An 18,568-nucleotide genomic window follows, 5' to 3' on the forward strand; every position below is an offset into this window, starting at 1 on the left:
TCTCAAAACAAAAAGATAGGATTAAAGTAATGTGATTAAAGTGCCATGGGGAGAGTAGAATTTACCAAGAAATATGGACACAGTCACATAGTCCTGTGTAGGTCAGTGTTCTTCAACCTTTTTTGAGCCAAGGCACATTTTTTTCATTGAAAAATTCCTGAGGCACACCACAAGCGGAAATCATTAAAAAGCGTAACTCAGTAGCCGATGTTGACAATAAAAAGTCGTTCTCGCAATTGTTGAATATGAATTCAAACCATAACCAAGCATGCATGACTATAGCTCTTGTCTCAAAGTAGGTGTACTGTCACCACCTGTCACATCACGCCGTGACTTATTTGGAGTTTTTTGGTGTTTTCCTGTGTGTAGTGTTTTAGTCCTTGTCAGGCGCTCCTCTTTTGGTGTTTTTTCCTGTTTTGTTGGTATTTTCCTGTTGCAGTTTCATGTCTTCCTTGAGTGCTATTCTCCACACCTGCTTTGTTTTCACAATCCAGACCATTTTAAATTGTGTGGACACTTTCCTTCTTTGTGGGGACATTGTTGATTGTCATGTCATGTGCGGATGTACTTTGTGGACGCCGTCTCCGCTCCACACACTGTAAGTCTTTGCTGTCGTCCAGCATTCTGTGTTTTGTTTACTTCGCAGCCAGTTCAGTTTTATTTTAGTTCTGCATAGCATGCCCAAGCTTCAATGCCTTTTCTTAGCGGCAATCGCCTTTTGTTTATTTTTGGTTTAAGCATAACATACCTTTTTACCTGCACACTGCTTCCCGCTGTCGTCTGCATATTGTGATCATGACAGTTCCCGACATCTACAAAGCAATTAGCTACCTGCTGCCACCTACTGATATGGAAGAGTATAACATGGTTACTCTGCCATATTATTTACGGATTATAATTACTTGTGTGCAAAAATTATTTTTAACCCAATTAGGTGAAATTACATAATCTCCCACGGCACACCAGACTGTATCCGCGGCACAGTGGTTGAAAAACACTGGTGTAGGTAATATTAGAGACGCCCCCTGTGGGTTGTGGTTAAAATACTTGGTAAGACATGCTAGAAAATTAGTTGCCAAGTCAGTAAAATGTGTTGCTTTGCTTGCTCAGATTTGACACCAGTCCTAAAAGGTGTGTACCACATGTTGCAGTCATTCAACAAAACACCCTGAGTTTTTTGTTGGGCTATGTTAGAAATTTCAAGTCAATCCATTTTATGAGGTTTAATTACAGCGCCACCATGTGGTTTATTTGTAAGATAAATATTAGGGGTGCATGTTTTAACAGAAATGTACAGCTTTTTGTGTGCAGCAGTTCAGGTGTGTTTGTGATTGGATGATAACACACACACTTCAGCTGTGGTGACTAACACTCTCAGCCCTGTGGAGTGCGTGCGTGCGTGTGTGTGGGCGCCATTAGAGGAAGCTCCAAAGCAGGTGAGAGGAGGCGTAGGCGGAGTCAAATTGGGGCTGGCGCACACTGGACACGTGCTTTATGATTCAAAGCCACACACACACACTGGAGGCATCATTTTTAGCAGACTTTCAAGTCACAATGTACTCTTTTGCACTTGACGGTCAGAGGTTGCATGGAATTAGACGCTGTGTTCAGGGCGGCCTGGCTCAGATGGTAAAGCGGCCGTTGGAATCCAACATCCTAGTCACTTCGGTTGTGTCCTTGGACAAGACAATTCACCCACCTTGCACCCAGTGCTGCTCACACTGGTGTATTAAGGTGAAGGAATGTTTGGTGGAGGTCGGAGGGGCCTTAGATGTAAATTATCAGCCATGTTTGCGTCAGTCGATACCCCAGGGCAGCTGTGTCTAATCCATCTGATCTAATCCATGATTATTATTTAAGTGCACAGAACCAAAACAAGTACCGCTACATTAGAAGCCATGTATATTGATGGATTGGCTGACATTGACATCATCAGTTGTCAACATAACTGAAATCGAAACCAAAACATTTTTTATACATTTACATACTTATTTTACGTCATCTGTACTTGTATTTGAATTTTTCTGTTGTCATATGTTTTGTACTTCTATATTTTTTGTAATTTTCTGTGGTATAGAATCCAGGTTAATACTGCCATGCTTTTATTTTAAAACTTACTTTGCACTAAGCAGAACGTCGCTGAGTGTGCATTTTAATGCGTTGTAAAGTGACAGAAGTTATGTTGCTGTTGTCGTTTCACGCGGTTTAGAAATGATCCCTTCGGATCCCAAATTTGAAGTTGACAAAAGCGTGTATGTTGATGACCACTTAAAAGCTGACGCTTTTTAGAAATAAAAAAATGGAGTACCGGGATTTGGAGAGTTGGTCAATGGGCTGTCGGCATAAACAGGACAGACTTGAATGGGTTCGACTATACATAGGTTGCACACACACACACACACACACACACACACACACACACACACACACACACACACACACACACACACACACACACACACACGCACGCGTACACACACACGCACACACGCACACTCCCCAACTGGTTTAAAGCTAGATAGGATCTATTTAGACGTGACACACACACTTTGGCATGTTCACCAGTCCTGCAGTGCATCATCAGCACAGTGGTACAACCTATGCACGCAAACATGCTTTTTATTTCTCCTCCAATCTTCATCTAACCACCATCACAACCCCCCAGCCCCCATTCTTTTCACAGTAGCGACTAGACACTTCTTCATTGTTGTGACAAAACACAGCGAGCAGGCCGCCACGCAACCACAACACAAACAACACAACTGATGCCACCAAGAAGTACAATTACATCCCACGCAGGATTTCAGCTGGCAAGTGACCATCAAGACAATATTGAAAGAAAGATCTCGAGCCCGGGATTGAACTCAGGACTACTCAGGACCTTCGTATTGTGAGCCACATGCACTAACCCCTGTCCACCGTGCTGCCTAGCAAAGCTTACATTTATGTTTACTTTATTTAAAGGAAATGTGCAGTTACATTAAAAAGATGGCTGCACCAGATTTATCACCATGCTAATTTCCATTTATAGTCATTTTATGGCACATTTAGCATCTAAAATTAAAATTATACAACAATATTAAAAATACATGACAAAATTTAAATTATGTAATAAAACACAATTTAAAATACAAGTGCAATATACATATACAATATGCTAGTTAGAAATCAGTGAGCAACGTTGTCAAGTTACAGTGTTTTACCATCATTTAAAGTGCAGAATTATTAATCAATCAATCAATGTTTATTTATATAGCCCTAAATCACAAGTGTCTCAAAGGGCTTATATCAAATTTAGAGCTAGTCGAGGATTATCTATGTGACTGCGGTCTAGTGTTTTTAGGAATCAGCTGCAAAAAATGTTAGTCTCTTTCGGGTTTTTTAACTGAACTAGCGGGCCGGTCTGGTGTCATTCCTGGGGCCGCCAGTTGAATAGCCCTGGTCTATATTCATATTCAGAGAATATATTACATTATTAGGTAATAATAACTTGTACAAAACCCAAAACCAGTGAAGTTGTCACGTTGTGTAAAGCGTAAATAAAAACAGAATACAATGATTTTCTAATCCTTTTCAACCTATATTCAATTGAATAGACTGCAAAGACAAGATATTTAACATTCGAACTGGAAAACTTTGTTATTTTTTGCAAATATTAGCTCATTTGGAATTTGGTGCCTGCAACATGTTTCAAAAAAGCTGGCACAAGTGGCAAAAAGACTGAGAAAGTTGAGGAATGCTCATCCAACACTTATTTGGAACATCACACAGGTGAACAGGCTAATTGGGAACAGGTGGGTGCCATGATTGGCTATAAAAGCAGCTTCCATGAAATGCTCAGTCATTCACAAACAAGGATGGGGCGAGGGTCACCACTTTGTCAACAAATGTGTGAGCAAATTGTCCAACAGTTTAAGATCAACATTTCTCAACGAGCTATTGCAAGGAATTTAGGGATTTCAACATCTACGGTCCGTAATATCATCAAAAGGTTCAGAGAATCTGGAGAAATTACTGCACGTAAGCGATGATATTACGGACCTTCGATCCCTCAGGCGGTACTGCATCAAAAAGCGACATCAGTGCGTAAAGGATATCACCACATGGGCTTAGGAACACTTCAGAAAACCACTGTCAGTAACTACAGTTTGTCACTACATCTCTAAGTGCAAGTTAAAACTTTATTATGCAATGCGAAAGCCATTTATCAACAACACCCAGAAACGCAGCCGGCTTCGCTGGGCCCGAACTCAATTAAGATGGACCGGATGCAGCTGAGATAGGCTCCAGCACCCCCCGCGACCGCAAAAGGGACAAGCGGTAGAAAATGGATGGATGGATAGATGATGCAAAGTGGAAAAGTGTTCTGTCGTCTGACGAGTCCACATTTCAAATTGTTTTTGGAAACTGTGGACACTGTGTCCTCCAGAACATAGAGGAAAAGAACCATCCGGATTGTTATGGGCGCAAAGTTCAAAAGCCAGCATCTGTGATGGTATGGGGGTGTATTAGTGCCCAAGGCATGAGTAACTTACACATCTGTGAAGGCACCATTAATGCTGAAAGGCACATACAGGTTTTGGAGCAACATATGTTGCCATCCAAGCAACGTCTTTTTCATGGACACCCCTGCTTATTTCAGCAAGACAATGCCAAGCCACGTGTTACAACAGCGTGGCTTCATAGTATAAGAGTGCGGGTACTAGACTGGCCTGCCTGTAGTCCAGACCTGTCTCCCATTGAAAATGCGTGGCGCATTATGAAGCCTAATTCAAAAATTGGTCTCCTCAGTTCCCAAACGTTTACTGAGTGTTGTTAAAAGGAAAGGCCATGTAACACAGTGGTAAAAATGCCCCTGTGCCAACTTATTTGCAATGTGTTGCTGCCATTAAATTCTAAGTTAATGATTATTTGTACAAAAAAAACATGTTTCTCAGTTCGAACATTAAATATCTTGTCTTTGCAATCTATTCAATTGAATATAAATTAAAAAGGTTTTGCAAATCATTGTATTCAGTTTTTATTTACAAATTACACAACTTGCCAACTTCACTGGTTTTGGGTTTTGTACATGAGCTCTATGGTTACACTTCTTTACTTACATCTACTAAATACTATTAATTACTTCGACTACAACCTTACCTCAAAAAACACTGTTCTCAGCCACAAGGAGGCATGTTTGGGTTATTTCATTTTATTGGAGTTTCATTCCATCAACAGCAGCGGTCCCAAACTCTTCGCTCATATTTGTGGCCCTCGACTTGACTTCATAGTTTCGTGTATTTGCGGCAAATAATTATATATAGTATGGCCATCTTGAATCCAACTAGATTAGTGGTTCTCAAACTTTTTACACTAAGTACCACTTCAGAAAAAACTTGGCTCTCCAAGTACCACCACAATCACCAGCATTAAAATACAGTAGTGTAGTAGGCCTTAGTCTTACTGAAAAACAAGGCAGGGGTTTTATTTAACAATATGTTGGCCACTGTAACATTACACACAGTTTGAATAGTAACACTGTGTTTGAATATAGGAAAAATAAAAGAATGTACTTTAATCAAGTGATTATTTCGCGCACCACTAGTAGTACGCCTACCGCAGTTTGTCACAAACTACAAAAACAGAGCAAACATTAGGCAACACAAACAGCAACTTCCTTTAGGCAAGCTGAAGTGTCTCTGAATCTACTGGAGAACTCAACAATGTGAAAATAAACTTTTCTTTTTACATTCAGTTTTACATTTTTAACGACTTAAGGGACCACAGGATAAGGTAGGATAAAGTATTATTTTCACATAATCGTAGCATACAGTGATAAAAATGCTGGTAAAAGCAGCTTTTTGTTATGCAGCTCTGTATCGTTCCGAAGGTGTACAGGTGTACCTAATGTCGTGACCGGTGAATCTATTTACTGTTTATGAAGTTTATTTTCGACTGTGTCTAAAAAAAAAAAGAAGTTGGGGTGACTTGTCTTCAAGATACATATTCAAAAGCATACCTTTGAAAAGATAGATTTATGTTATGTTGGTCTATGACCATTATGAAACACTAACACAGAAGCCATGCAGTGTCGATACAGGTAGTGTGTGTGCCATACACTCAGTGAGGCGTCATTTACCCATCTCTAGTTGTTACTCTAATGCTAGCTTTTGTTTATTTCGACTACTAGTTTAGTTCATCTTAGCACCCTAAGCTTGTGGTCTTATTTTTTACGCACCTTTAAAAAACAGCATTGGTCTTTATTGTCAATGAAAAAAAGAATCAATAATCACGGACTGACAACAGTGTTAGACCTTGTCAGTGCTAGCATGGACATATAAATACTCCTCAGCTGCAAGTTTGTAATGGAAGACGACGGTGAACGAGATGAAGCCATGACAGGGGCCAAAAAGGCGAGAGGGAGCAGATGGCTGCACGATGAGGCGGCGCCTGGTCATGCATCATCTCGCAAAATGGAGGCGGGAACGTATAAAGAGGACGAGTGATGGCTTTCCCCCTGACACTTCATTAGATCAGCATTGTTAATTCCAAATGAAATGCAACTCCTAATGACGGAGAACAGCATAAAAAGTCCAAATAAACATTTGAAAGTGAATGCTTCACTCCATCACTTTGTTCTGAACTGACTTGTCCACAATGCCTTCTGACCAATCAGAGGTTGCTTCGTTGATCATAACGGGGTCACGCTAATCGTCTCCCACAGATCCTTGTTTCTATTTGCAATCGTCTAATTATCCTGCGCTTGCTCCGAGGCTCTGCTGCTCCTCCAAAGCAAACTCTTTTAGTCTACAACGGCAGATGGCGAGGAGAGAAACTCTTCCCACAAGTTTATCCCTTTCACGGCACACGGCGGGTATAGGCGCTGTAGGGACGGGCGCGCGGCCGTTGTCGACACTACACGGCGGTTAAGTCAATTTACAATGGTGAGCACTCCCAATTATTGGAATGAAAAGATGGAACTCGGGCTGACCCCCCCGGATGGTCCTCCAGTAGCACGAGGAGACCCACAGGGACCCCCCTGAGTGTCTCTCCCCCACCCCACCACCATCAAGGCTCTAATCACAGGCAAGGCAGGCTGAGCACCAGCAGCATGTTGCGGCCTTTGAGCTTTCTTGTGGTAAGATGCCTTTGACATGGATTTTGTGCCTATGGTGGTGCGGACCTTTGGCCATGCAAAAGGGAAAGGCTAAACAAACAAACCACAGGCGCTGACATGACAACAATGAGAGAGATGCGGCTAATTGCTGTAAAAAAAACCCCAGCAAAGAGCAGCTCCTGTCAAACAGGGGACCTTTGACTATAGCGTTTTTGCAGTAGGCCCTTAAAAACAACAGAGCACTGATAGTCAGTGTATGTTTTGGTCATTGTAATGTATTTTCATAAATAGAAATTGAAAAACAAAAAAACATTTATTTGAATTTTATTTTGAAATACAAAAAATACAATTGAAAAATAAACTTTTTTTCGTGTTGAAAAGACATAACCAGATGTTTTATTTATTTCATAATTATAAAAATAAAAATCACCAGTCAATTGAAAAACAAAAAACGGTTGTTCTATTTAAATTTTATTTTGAAATACAAAAACTAAAATTGAAAAACAAAGCGTTAATTTTTTCAGTGTCAAAGAGCAATAAATATATATAAGAAACAGTTGTACTTTCACTTAATTTTCCGTTTCATGTAAGAAAAATTAAAATCTGTCAACCGTAACGGAAAAAACGCACCACAAACTGATGTTTTTTTTTATATTTTCACACCGGAACCGGAAGTTGATACTTAAAGACGAGACCGCGGACTGGCAAGAAAACAAAAAAGTGTGGTGTTGTATCCTGCATCAGAAAGATCAGATGGTAATGGATCAATATTTTATATAAAAGCAGGATAAAACTCTACACTGATTTCTCCTACAGGCCAGTTCGCCGTCTTGTCATTAGGTTGCAACTTCCATTTCCGGTGTCAGAAACAAAAGATACCATCAGTCTTGGTCATTCTTTTTTAGTTTCTGCTGACTAATGATTTTCATATTTTGGTATATGAAATACAAAATGAAAATAAAACTATTTCTTAGATGTAGTTATGGATCTTCGACACTGGAACCCCCCCACACTGTTTTTCAATTTTAGTTTTTGTGTTCCAAGAATAAAATTAAAATAAACCAATTGTTTTTTGTTTTTCAATCATGAAAAGAAAATTCAATGACCAAAACTTTAAGCAAAGAAATCAAACAAAATACAAATTTTATTCACTTTAAGAAACTGTTCAAACTACAATTGATTACAAAGTACAAGGAATAATTATGACACATGTATTAAACTTATTGAAAATAATATATACCATTCCAACTTTATTTATTATTCATCTCATTATGTGAATCATAACTGACTTAACTATTTATCTAAAGAACTGTTGTATTCAGAATAAATTGATGTAAATTATGTACAAATGAAGAACAGGAAGTGAATATGTGTTCGCACTGGAATTGCTATGATGTAGAAAATAATAAATAAGCTCTGCTTCTTCCTACTCCTTTTCGGACATGTTGTAAAGAAAAATTAAAATATGTGATGTATCACACTGAAATTGTATACATGTTCGAAATTAACTTCAACCAACCAAAAAAAAAATCCCCAAAACATACAGCAGGTCTATTCAACTATATAATGAAGAGGGCCACAGATTCAAGAGCCCAAGGGCTCAGGGGCCCGACATTGAAATGTGGATGTTGCCCCAGCAGGTTATATTTCTTTGAGACTGCGTTTACTTAAATGCAAAGTAAACAAATCGGCTTTCACACTGCACTGTCAATAAATTCATTATTTTGCCCTCGCTACTTGTTTCCAGCGTGTGCAGCTAGTTAACAGTACGAAGAAAAAGAAACTCCAGAAGTTTTGTTGAGGGTTGATGTTCCTTCTTTTGAATTATTTTTCTACCTTAGTTTTATTTCTTTACACTTCTGCCTTCATTTAGGTTTGTAAGACTGAAAATATAAACATAAATTAAACATAAAAGTATAATGTCTATTGTTTTTACATTAATGATGTCCATTATGTATCTAACATAAACAAAAATAGAAGGTTTAGTGTTAATATTAGGGCTGCGAATCTTTGGGTATCCCACGATTCGATTCAATATCGATTCTTGGGGTCACGATTCGATTCAAAATCTTTTTTTTTTTCCAATTCAACACGATTCTCGATTCAAAAACTATTTTTTTCCCCATTCAAAAGGATTCTCTATTCATTCAATATATAGGATTTTAGCAGGATCTACCCCAGTCTGCTGACATGCAAGCAGAGTAGTAGATTTTTGTAAAAAGCTTTTATAATTGTAAAGGACAATGTTTAATCAACTGATTGCAATAATGTAAATTTGTTTTAACTATTAAATTAACCAAAAATATGACTTATTTTAAATTTGTGAAAATATTGGACACAGTGTGTTGTCAAGCTTATGAGATGCGATGCAAGTGTAAGCCACTGTGACAGTATTGTTCATTTTTTTAATTTTTTATAAATGTCTAATGATAATGTCAATGAGGGATTTTTAATCACTGCTACGTAGAAATTGTAACTAATATTTTTTTTTTTTTTTTTTTGAAGTATTTATTTCAAACCTGCACAATACAACAACACACTTTTTTTTTTTTTTACATTTTGGCAGAGACATTTATGCATGGCTTGAAAAGGGGTTGGATGAAGCAATTGCTTATAATATCCCAACCCCTCTCACTCACTCCCTATTTAACATAAACAATATAATACAAGAACAATACTATACAAACAAAAACAAGAAAAACTCCTATACACTAACAATACAGTAGTACCACTGTTACTATGGGACAAGACAAGACGAGACAAAACACACACACACACACACACACACACACACACACACACACACACACACACACACACACACACACACACACACACACACACACACACACACACACACACACACACACACACACACACACACACACACACACACACACACACACACACACACACACAGGCCCAAACACTCTCTGACCATACACTTCTCTCCCATCGCTCTGTGCTGAAGGCATCACTCTCTTTCCTCCTCGTACTTCTTCAGTACTTCTTTTTTAAACAGTCTTTTAAATGTAATCATGTTAGAACAGGTTTTTAACTCTTCCCCTAAGTTGTTCCACAGACTGACTCCACGCACTGAAATGCACATTGATTTTAAAGTTGTTCTAAATTTAGGCAAATGTAATTTTTTGTTTCCTCTTAGACTGTAACTATGGTGAGCATCTCTATCCTGGAATAGGTTTTGTATATTGGATGGTAGAGAGTTTTGGGATGCCCTAAACATCATTTGAGCAGTTTTAAAGTTGATTACATCGTACAGTTTAAGTTGCTTTAACTCCATGAATAGTGGATTCGAACGATGTAAGTAGTGAACATTGGACACAATCCTAATGGCCTTTTTCTGCAGAGTGACTAAAGGCTGTAGATGAGATTTATAACAATTTCCCCAGACTTCAACACAATAGTTTAAATATGACATAATAAATGAATGATACAATAAAAGCAGAGCATTGGTGTTCAATAAATGACATGATCTCCTCATCATTCCAACACATTTAGCAACTTTTGTCCTTAGGTAATTTATATGAGGCTTCCATGATATATTTTCATCTATTACCACTCCTAAAAGTGAATTTTGTTGGACATATTCTATTGGTGTATCATCAATAACAATCCTGATGGGTATTTCACTTTTGCGATTGCTAAAGAGCATGATTTTGGTCTTCTTTAAATTCAGAGACAATTTGTTGGTATTAAACCAAGTTTTTAACTTGATCATCTCCTCAGTTACAGAGGCCAGAAGTTGCTTCAGGTCGTCACCTGCACATGTAATGGTTGTGTCGTCAGCAAAGAGGATGAACTTCAGCAGTGTTGATACTTTACATATTTCATTGATATACATTATAAATAGTGTGGGTCCTAGTATCGAGCCCTGGGGGACTCCACAGGTTATGTTCATGAGTGTAGATTGATGTTGGTCGATCTGAACAATCTGCTGTCTCTCATTCAAGTAGCTCTTCAGCCATTTCCCTGCCACTCCCCTTATGCCATAGTTTTCCAGTTTATTTACCAAAATCTGGTGGTCAATGGTATCGAAAGCCTTTTGCAGATCAATAAAAATTCCTATAACAAATTTGTTTTTCTCGATACCATTAGTAATGTTCTCTATTAAATCACTTAAAGCTAATGAAGTTGACCTATTTTGTCGGAACCCATATTGACAATCATATAATAATTTGTGCTTTCCAATGAAGCCACGAAGTCTATTATCAAATAATTTTTCCAATATTTTTGACAACTGTGGCAGAAGAGAGACGGGCCGGTAATTTGTGAAGTGGTGTTTGTCTCCAGATTTGAAGATGGGGATGACTTTTGAGAGTTTCAATTGTGAAGGAAATTGTCCAAGTTGAAAAGATAAATTGCAGATGTATGTGAATGGTTTGATGATTTCTTCCGCTACGTTCCGGACGGTCCTCATGTCGAGGTCATAAATGTCACGTGATGTTTTGTTCTTGCTTTTCTGAATAACCTCTAAGACTTCCTTTTCGACAGTCGGAGTAAGGAACAGCGAATAAAGATTTTTTTCAATAAGTTCCGTGGGCTGTTCATCATTAATTGGGATTTTTTTTGCCAGCTCAGGCCCAATATTAACAAAAAACACGTTGAAGCCGTCAGCAATCATCTTCTTATCAATTATGATTTGGTCGTTCTCAACAAAAAACTCTGGATAACAAGGACTGTTTGAACCGTGCCCAATAATTGTATTTTATACCTTCCAAATTCCCTTTATATCATTTTTCTTTTGGATTAATAATTTGGTGGTGTATTCTTTCCTGCTTGCTCTTAATATGCTGGTTAATTTATTTTTATATGTTTTGTATTTTTGTTCTGTTTCTATGGTTTGATGCTTAAAAAAAGTCCTGTATAAATAATTTTTCTTTTTGCAAGCGTTCGCAAGCCCTTTGGTTATCCATGGAGTTTTTGTGGAGTTAGTTATAGTGCATTTTTTGATGGGGCAGTGTGTATCATAAAGTGAGAAAAAAATGTCATGAAATAAATTATAAGCTGCATTTATATCTGACGTTTGAAAAACAGAATCCCAGTTTTGTTTCGCTAAATCATTCTTTAGTGCTGTTAATGATCTTTCTGTTGTGTCTCTACGATAATATTCACTATTTACAGGTTTGGATGTTTTGCAGTTAATATTATACACCATGAACACTGGTAAATGATCACTGACATCACTAACTAACAAGCCTCCAGTTACAGTCTGATCTACAATGTTACAAAATATGTTGTCAATAAGTGTGGTGCTGTGTGATGTGATTCTTGTGGGTCGTGTGATCAGTGGGAATAAGCCCATGGAGAACATGGTGTCAATAAATTCTGCTGTGTGTTTGTGTTTATTAGGATTTAAAAGGTTGATATTAAAGTCACCACATACTATATATTTTTTGTTTCTCTTAAATAATTTTTCCATCCATTCATTAAATATTTTTAAGTCGGATCCTGGTGTCCTATAAACGCAGCTTACAATAATGTGTTTCCTATTTGAAAATGATAATTCCACAGTGACGCATTCGAAGAGTTCCTCAACAGCTAAACACATATCATTTACAATACTACAGCTGATATTTTTGTCCACATACAGAGCCACACCTCCTCCTCTCTTATTTTTACGGTTGGTGCAAAACATTTCATACCCATTTAATTCAAACTCATTACTTGTATTCTCATTCATCCATATCTCTGAAATACCTATAATATTAAATGGAGATTTGAATTGATTCAAATAGTCCTGGATATCATCAAAATGAGAGTATAGACTCCTGCTATTAAAATGTACTAGAGATATGTTTTTATCTTGCATAAATGTTTTATCAAATGTGACATCAGTATAATATAAACAATCATTGTTGGTGTTTTGAGGAGCATTTCTATCTGGGTCCATTTCGCTCATAAATCTTTGTGATTTGTAGTTAATGTGGTCTGAGAAACTGATTGATTCCAAATTGTGGGAGTTTGTCAAATCTTCATTCTCCTCTATTTCAGAGGAGAATTCACTATCAGAACTATCCATATAGAGTTATTTCAGAAACATGAAAAGACAAAGAGGGTGTGTGATCATGGTCAGATAAATCATTCCTCTGTTCATGAAACATGAACAAGAGAAGAGGGCATATGGTCAAGGACTGTGGGCCACAGACACACAACACAAACATGCACACAACAACTGGACCACTCAAGCAAACACATAAACAATCTCTCATCCACACACACAGAAACATACACTCACACACTACAGGCAATAAAATAAACATGGTAAACAAAAAAAAAAAAAAAGCTCCCCCCAAGAGCTTCTAAATATCCGATTGCAAAAGTAAAAAAAACTAAAGAAGTAATATTAACAAATATATATATATATATATACTATATATTTATGAGGCGTGGTAAGTATCACATATTTAATATGGAACAACTTCAAAATGCAAAAATAGTTTCCTAAATAATTTCCATTCATCACACCATTTTCGTAGTTAGGTTCGAATATCAAACAAAAAAAACAAAAAAAAAAAAAACAAACTCTTATATATCTTCTATGTGTACAAAATAATATTGTGGTTTAGTAAAAAAAAAAAGCAAAACAGAAAAAAGAAAAACAGTCACGTGTCACGTGGCAACATGACGCGTCAACAACCCAGGAAGTAAACAGATCCATGCCTGTCTCCGGCACACAAGCACTGCGATGAAAAAGTCTCACTGAAGAAAAATCTAACAAAAAATAGTCTTACCAAGTGTCGTATGTCCATGTCTCTGTGTGAGTACCCCCAAGTTCAGTGGAGTTTACGAGGCTGCGGAGATGAACTTTTCAGCCTCTGCTGGATTGTCAAAAAAGTGTTGTTGGGAGCCTTTGGAGAGTTTGATAGTTGCTGGATAAATGAGAAAGGCTTCAAAACCAGCTTTCCGAGCGCTGTACATAGTGGAGTAGCAGGGTCGTCTCAGCTTGGCCGTCGCGTCACTGTAGTCCGGGGCAAAGCGAACGGAGTTCCCGGAGAGCTGAAGAGGAACTTTCCTAGGCTCCTTCAGGATGCGGTCCCTATCCGTGTACCGCAGACACTTCACAATCATCGCCCTGGGACGGGGAGATTGTCGCGGGGGGCCAATGCGATGGGCCCGCATGAGCTCCGGAGGATTTGCAGCCAAGGCAGGGAACCACTTGGGGATGTTGGCGGACAGGTAAGACAGCGCGTTATTTCCTTCTTCGCCTTCTTTGATGTTGATTATTCTAATGTTATCCCTCCTGCTTCTGTCCTCAAGATCTATCATTTTTTCCTCAATCTTCCTGAGCGTGCTGGTGAAATTGAGCATGGCGTCCTCATTGCTCTGGACACGTGTTTCAATAGAAGACACTTCATTGCGGACAGATTCTATATCGGCAGCGTGCTTGGATAAAGTATCTTGAATTTAACCAAGTTGATCTTCCAATCGCTGGAATCGCTTTTGGGATCTATCCTCAGCCTCATTGAAAAATTTCCTGAGTAAAGTCTCAAGATAGGCCTCCGTGACGACAGGTGTTTGAGACGAGGACGATCCCGACTCCATTGTTGCCTTTTTCATTAAACGTTTGTAACGGGTGTGCAACAAATAAGGAAAGCGTTGTTCATAAAGAAAAAATAAAAATATGGCAGAAATCCAAGTAGCTTAAAGTTGTTTAGAGCATGCACAGGGGAGCTTCAGTTTTGGACGTGCTCTACTCCGCCATCTTGTTTTTGTCTGATTGTCAATGAACTCTCCTGATATTGATACTGTTGTTGATAATATTAATTTTTGTTTCACTACTTTTGGTTTGTTCTGTGTCGTGTTTGTGTCTCCTCTCAATTGCTCTCTTTATTGCAGTTCTGAGTGTTGCTGGGTCGGGTTTGGTTTTGGAATTGGATTGCATTGTTATGGTATTGCTGTGTATTGTTTTGTTGGATTGATTAATTAAAAAAAACAAAAAAACGATTTTTTAAAAGTGAGAATCGATTCTGAATCGCACAACGTGAGAATCGCGATTCGAATTCAAATCGATTTTTTCCTACACCCCTAGTTAATATAGTCACATAATAAACTACAAATGTTGACACATAGAACATAGAACATTCACACACCAAACATTGTATGTGATTTATCACAATTAGCGTTGTCGCCCTCGACTGGTCAAATTTAGCACTACATGTATTAAACTGGGTTTTCTCGTTACTCTCAGACAAATATCAACACGACCACGAATACAAAAGATATCAGAAAGTCAGGACTTCCAATACAAAACAAACTAAATATCTTAATGCACAAATGATATCTACTTACAAATGTTTGACCAAGTTTGGTGATGAAGTTTACACGCTGGGATTTCTACCTTTGTTGCTGCTTGTCTGAATCAATGTGTCCGTCGCTTAAAAGGTCCGCCAGGAAACAATGACTTGAGCACTTGCTCGGGGAGAACATTCATACTTTGTTGTCCAGTCTATGCTAAAAGTCACATTTTTGCAAGTCCTTTAGATTTTTTTTCCAGGGTTGAATGAGTACCGTAGTCTTCTTCTATTCACCCACTGCTGCTTCACTGTGACGCTGTGACACTTTTGCCCCCCTGTGGGATGGTGGGAGTAGTGCATACATGATCAACCCTAGTTTTAATAGTTTCAACATGTCTATTTGGGTGATGTTAAGGGGGACAAATGAAAAGCTTTGGTGGGCCGGATGTGACCCGCAGGCCACCAGTTGAATAGCACTGACATACACTGACCACTGATAAGACATAGTGGATTTATGACGAGCATTTTTACAGTATTTAAAAAACAACACCAGCATCAAGAAAAACGCTAAGTGCTCATGTATTATAAAAGATATTTGACTAACGATTTTGCAGTAGGTCCTTGAAAAAAGCAGAGCACTCATGCCCTATTGAGAATCTTTAATTGATGTTTTTTGCAGTAAATCCTTAAAATAGCACAGTGCTTCTGTTATACAGGATCTTTGACACAGCACAACCCATTCTTTGTGTTTGTATTGCATGTACTGTAGTTATTTGGTGAGGTGCAGTACAAATTGTACAGTATGACAGAGCCTAGCATTGACATTTTAAACAAACAAGTCTTTAATTTCCTGAAAGTGTGGACCCTGATACATTTTAGTTGGACAGCCCATGAAAACTGTATGAAGTAAAGTGCAGTTTGTCCAATGGCACTTGAAATGGCTGCCTATGAAGACACAAGAACACGCACACACACGCACGCGCACACACACACGCACACACACACACACACACACACACACACACACACACACACACACACACACACACACACACACACACACACACACACACACACACACACACACACACACACTGAGCGATGTGAAAAAGAGGATGACTTAAGCTCCTTGTAGCGCTTGTGACACTAGGAAATAAAGCCAGCGAGGGACAGCAGGAGGAAGCAAAAGAAAAAGATGGCGACATCTTTGCCAGACAACAGGGTGAACAATGGAAGAGACAAAAGGTAGCAGAGATGCTGAGAGTAATTACTGTGCTCAGAGTGTGTTGTCGCATTCAGACATGACAGCAAAAAACCTCAAAGAGAATATTGTGTAATTTTAAGTACTGCAATGCTCCATTTTTCCTCTTCACTATTTTTCCCCATATCTTTATGCCTGCTCTATCTAATAGACTTAAAGGGAAGGGAAAATATGAAGACGTGCACAACGAATTTATGTGCATTATTATTATTAAATGACTGTGTTGGACCTGCGATGAGGTGGCGACTTGTCCAGGGTGTAGCCCGCCTTTCGCCCGAATGCAGCTGAGATAGGCTCCAGAACACACAGCGACCCCAAAGGGACAAGCAGTAGAAAATGAATGGATGGATGGACCCCAAAATATCTCTCTACATCATGACAATATATCACATCATATATCGTGTCCATTCCTTTTTATTTGTATGTTTCCTAAATTTCTGTGTACATTTTTATTTCTAATTTCTAATTTCTAAGTATTGTAAAGCTGGGCTCAGGGTTGGAGTTGGGGTTGTTCTATCATTTTTGTTTCCAGACTGATTAACAAACAAAGTTATTTTCAAAACTAAAAAACTAAATACAAACAACTATATAGTTAAATGTTTATGTTGATGAGGTGGTCCTGCTCCACCACGTTTTTATTACTATAAAGGACCAGCTGAAGTCGACATCGGAATACATGGACATCGCCATCCGTTTATGCTGATCAAAAAGTGCAAACTAGTTTTGGTTTAGATTAGTGTTTTATCTTCATAAAGAGGCATATTTTTAACATTGTATATCTTCTTCTCTCTAATAGTGCATACAAATGCTGTTAGAATGCATGCTAATAAATGGCACGCTGTGCTTGTTTGTGAGCAATAGCAAACCTAATTGATTAGACTAATCAACACTGTCAAAGATGGAAATCAGCTACTTATATTTAATATGGGCCTGCTGCAATGCAAACAGTCCATATTATTATTGCTCATACTTAAAACTTTATTATTATAGTTACGCACATTTCTCTTACGATTAATGCGAGACGGATCGGCCAACGAACCTCCACATATGTTACACCGTTGGAAATGTCTCGCTCGCACCGACGGCGGAACTTTTAGTTGGCAACATTTCGTGTTACCATGGCGACGCTATTCACAAATTTAAAAAAAAATGGGCCAATTTAATGGGTGCATACCCTTGTAATGGAGGATTGCTTTGAGACAAACGCCAGAAAGACAAGATTACCTCTTCTTGTAGCTCAGCCATATTTTCACGTAGCTCTGGGCGTAACGTCTCATTTTGTCCACACACTGTCTACTTTAAGTTTTTACGTCCAATGGTTGGTTTTGGCTGGATGGCCATCGGAAGGAGGTGAGAGCCATCAGGGTTTTCCCATTAAAGCGGATGGCGTACACTCTAATTTACTAGAGGGTAAAAGCCCCGAAAACACGCTTTTCGTTTCGATGAAAACGTTGACACACATGTCCTCTCTCAAAAAATGTCACTTTTATGGAGGTCATGTGTCTCATTTTGCTTCTGTTGGCCCTCAAAGCCAAGAAAGTCAGCTCAGTCTCTCTTTGACTCCAATGTTAAATGTCGGCTCTAAAAAACACAAAAACACAAAAATTCACATTTTCCTACTTGCTCTAACTCGGCTATTCTTCCATTTATTGGAAATCTGAGAACACCGGAACGTTTCCCAAAGCCTTGAGGCGCTCACAGTTTTTACGAAAAGGCGATATCTCGAAGCGTTTGTCCACAGTCAGACTTCGTTTGGCATTAACTTTTTCTGTCTTTCAACAAATCCTACATACATTGTGTAATAGGGACAATTACACAAAGTCCTGTGAAGTCACGTGACAGCCCCTTCCCTCAGCCACACAACATTGACGGACTGCATGGCCATTCATCCATTTGCTACTGTTTTTCCCTTTCGGGGTCGCGGGGGGTGCTGGAGCCTATCCCAGTTGCACA

At 38.6% G+C, this 18,568-nt stretch overlaps 1 protein-coding gene and 1 long non-coding RNA gene across 4 annotated transcripts in view; one reads left to right on the top strand and one right to left on the bottom strand.

Moving 5' to 3' along the window:
- The window catches only part of LOC133606442 (sodium/calcium exchanger 1-like), a 132,149-nt gene that overhangs the window by 16,684 nt on the left and 96,897 nt on the right, over window positions 1-18,568 (bottom strand). The window lies entirely within an intron of this gene.
- Window positions 13,786-14,898, top strand: LOC140678816 (uncharacterized). The gene is made up of 2 exons (XR_012050440.1): window positions 13,786-14,296; window positions 14,378-14,898. It is a non-coding gene; the product is annotated as an uncharacterized lncRNA (long non-coding RNA).

Source organism: Nerophis lumbriciformis, linkage group LG05 (assembly GCF_033978685.3).
Source record: "Nerophis lumbriciformis linkage group LG05, RoL_Nlum_v2.1, whole genome shotgun sequence".
NCBI classification, from domain to species: domain Eukaryota; kingdom Metazoa; phylum Chordata; class Actinopteri; order Syngnathiformes; family Syngnathidae; genus Nerophis; species Nerophis lumbriciformis.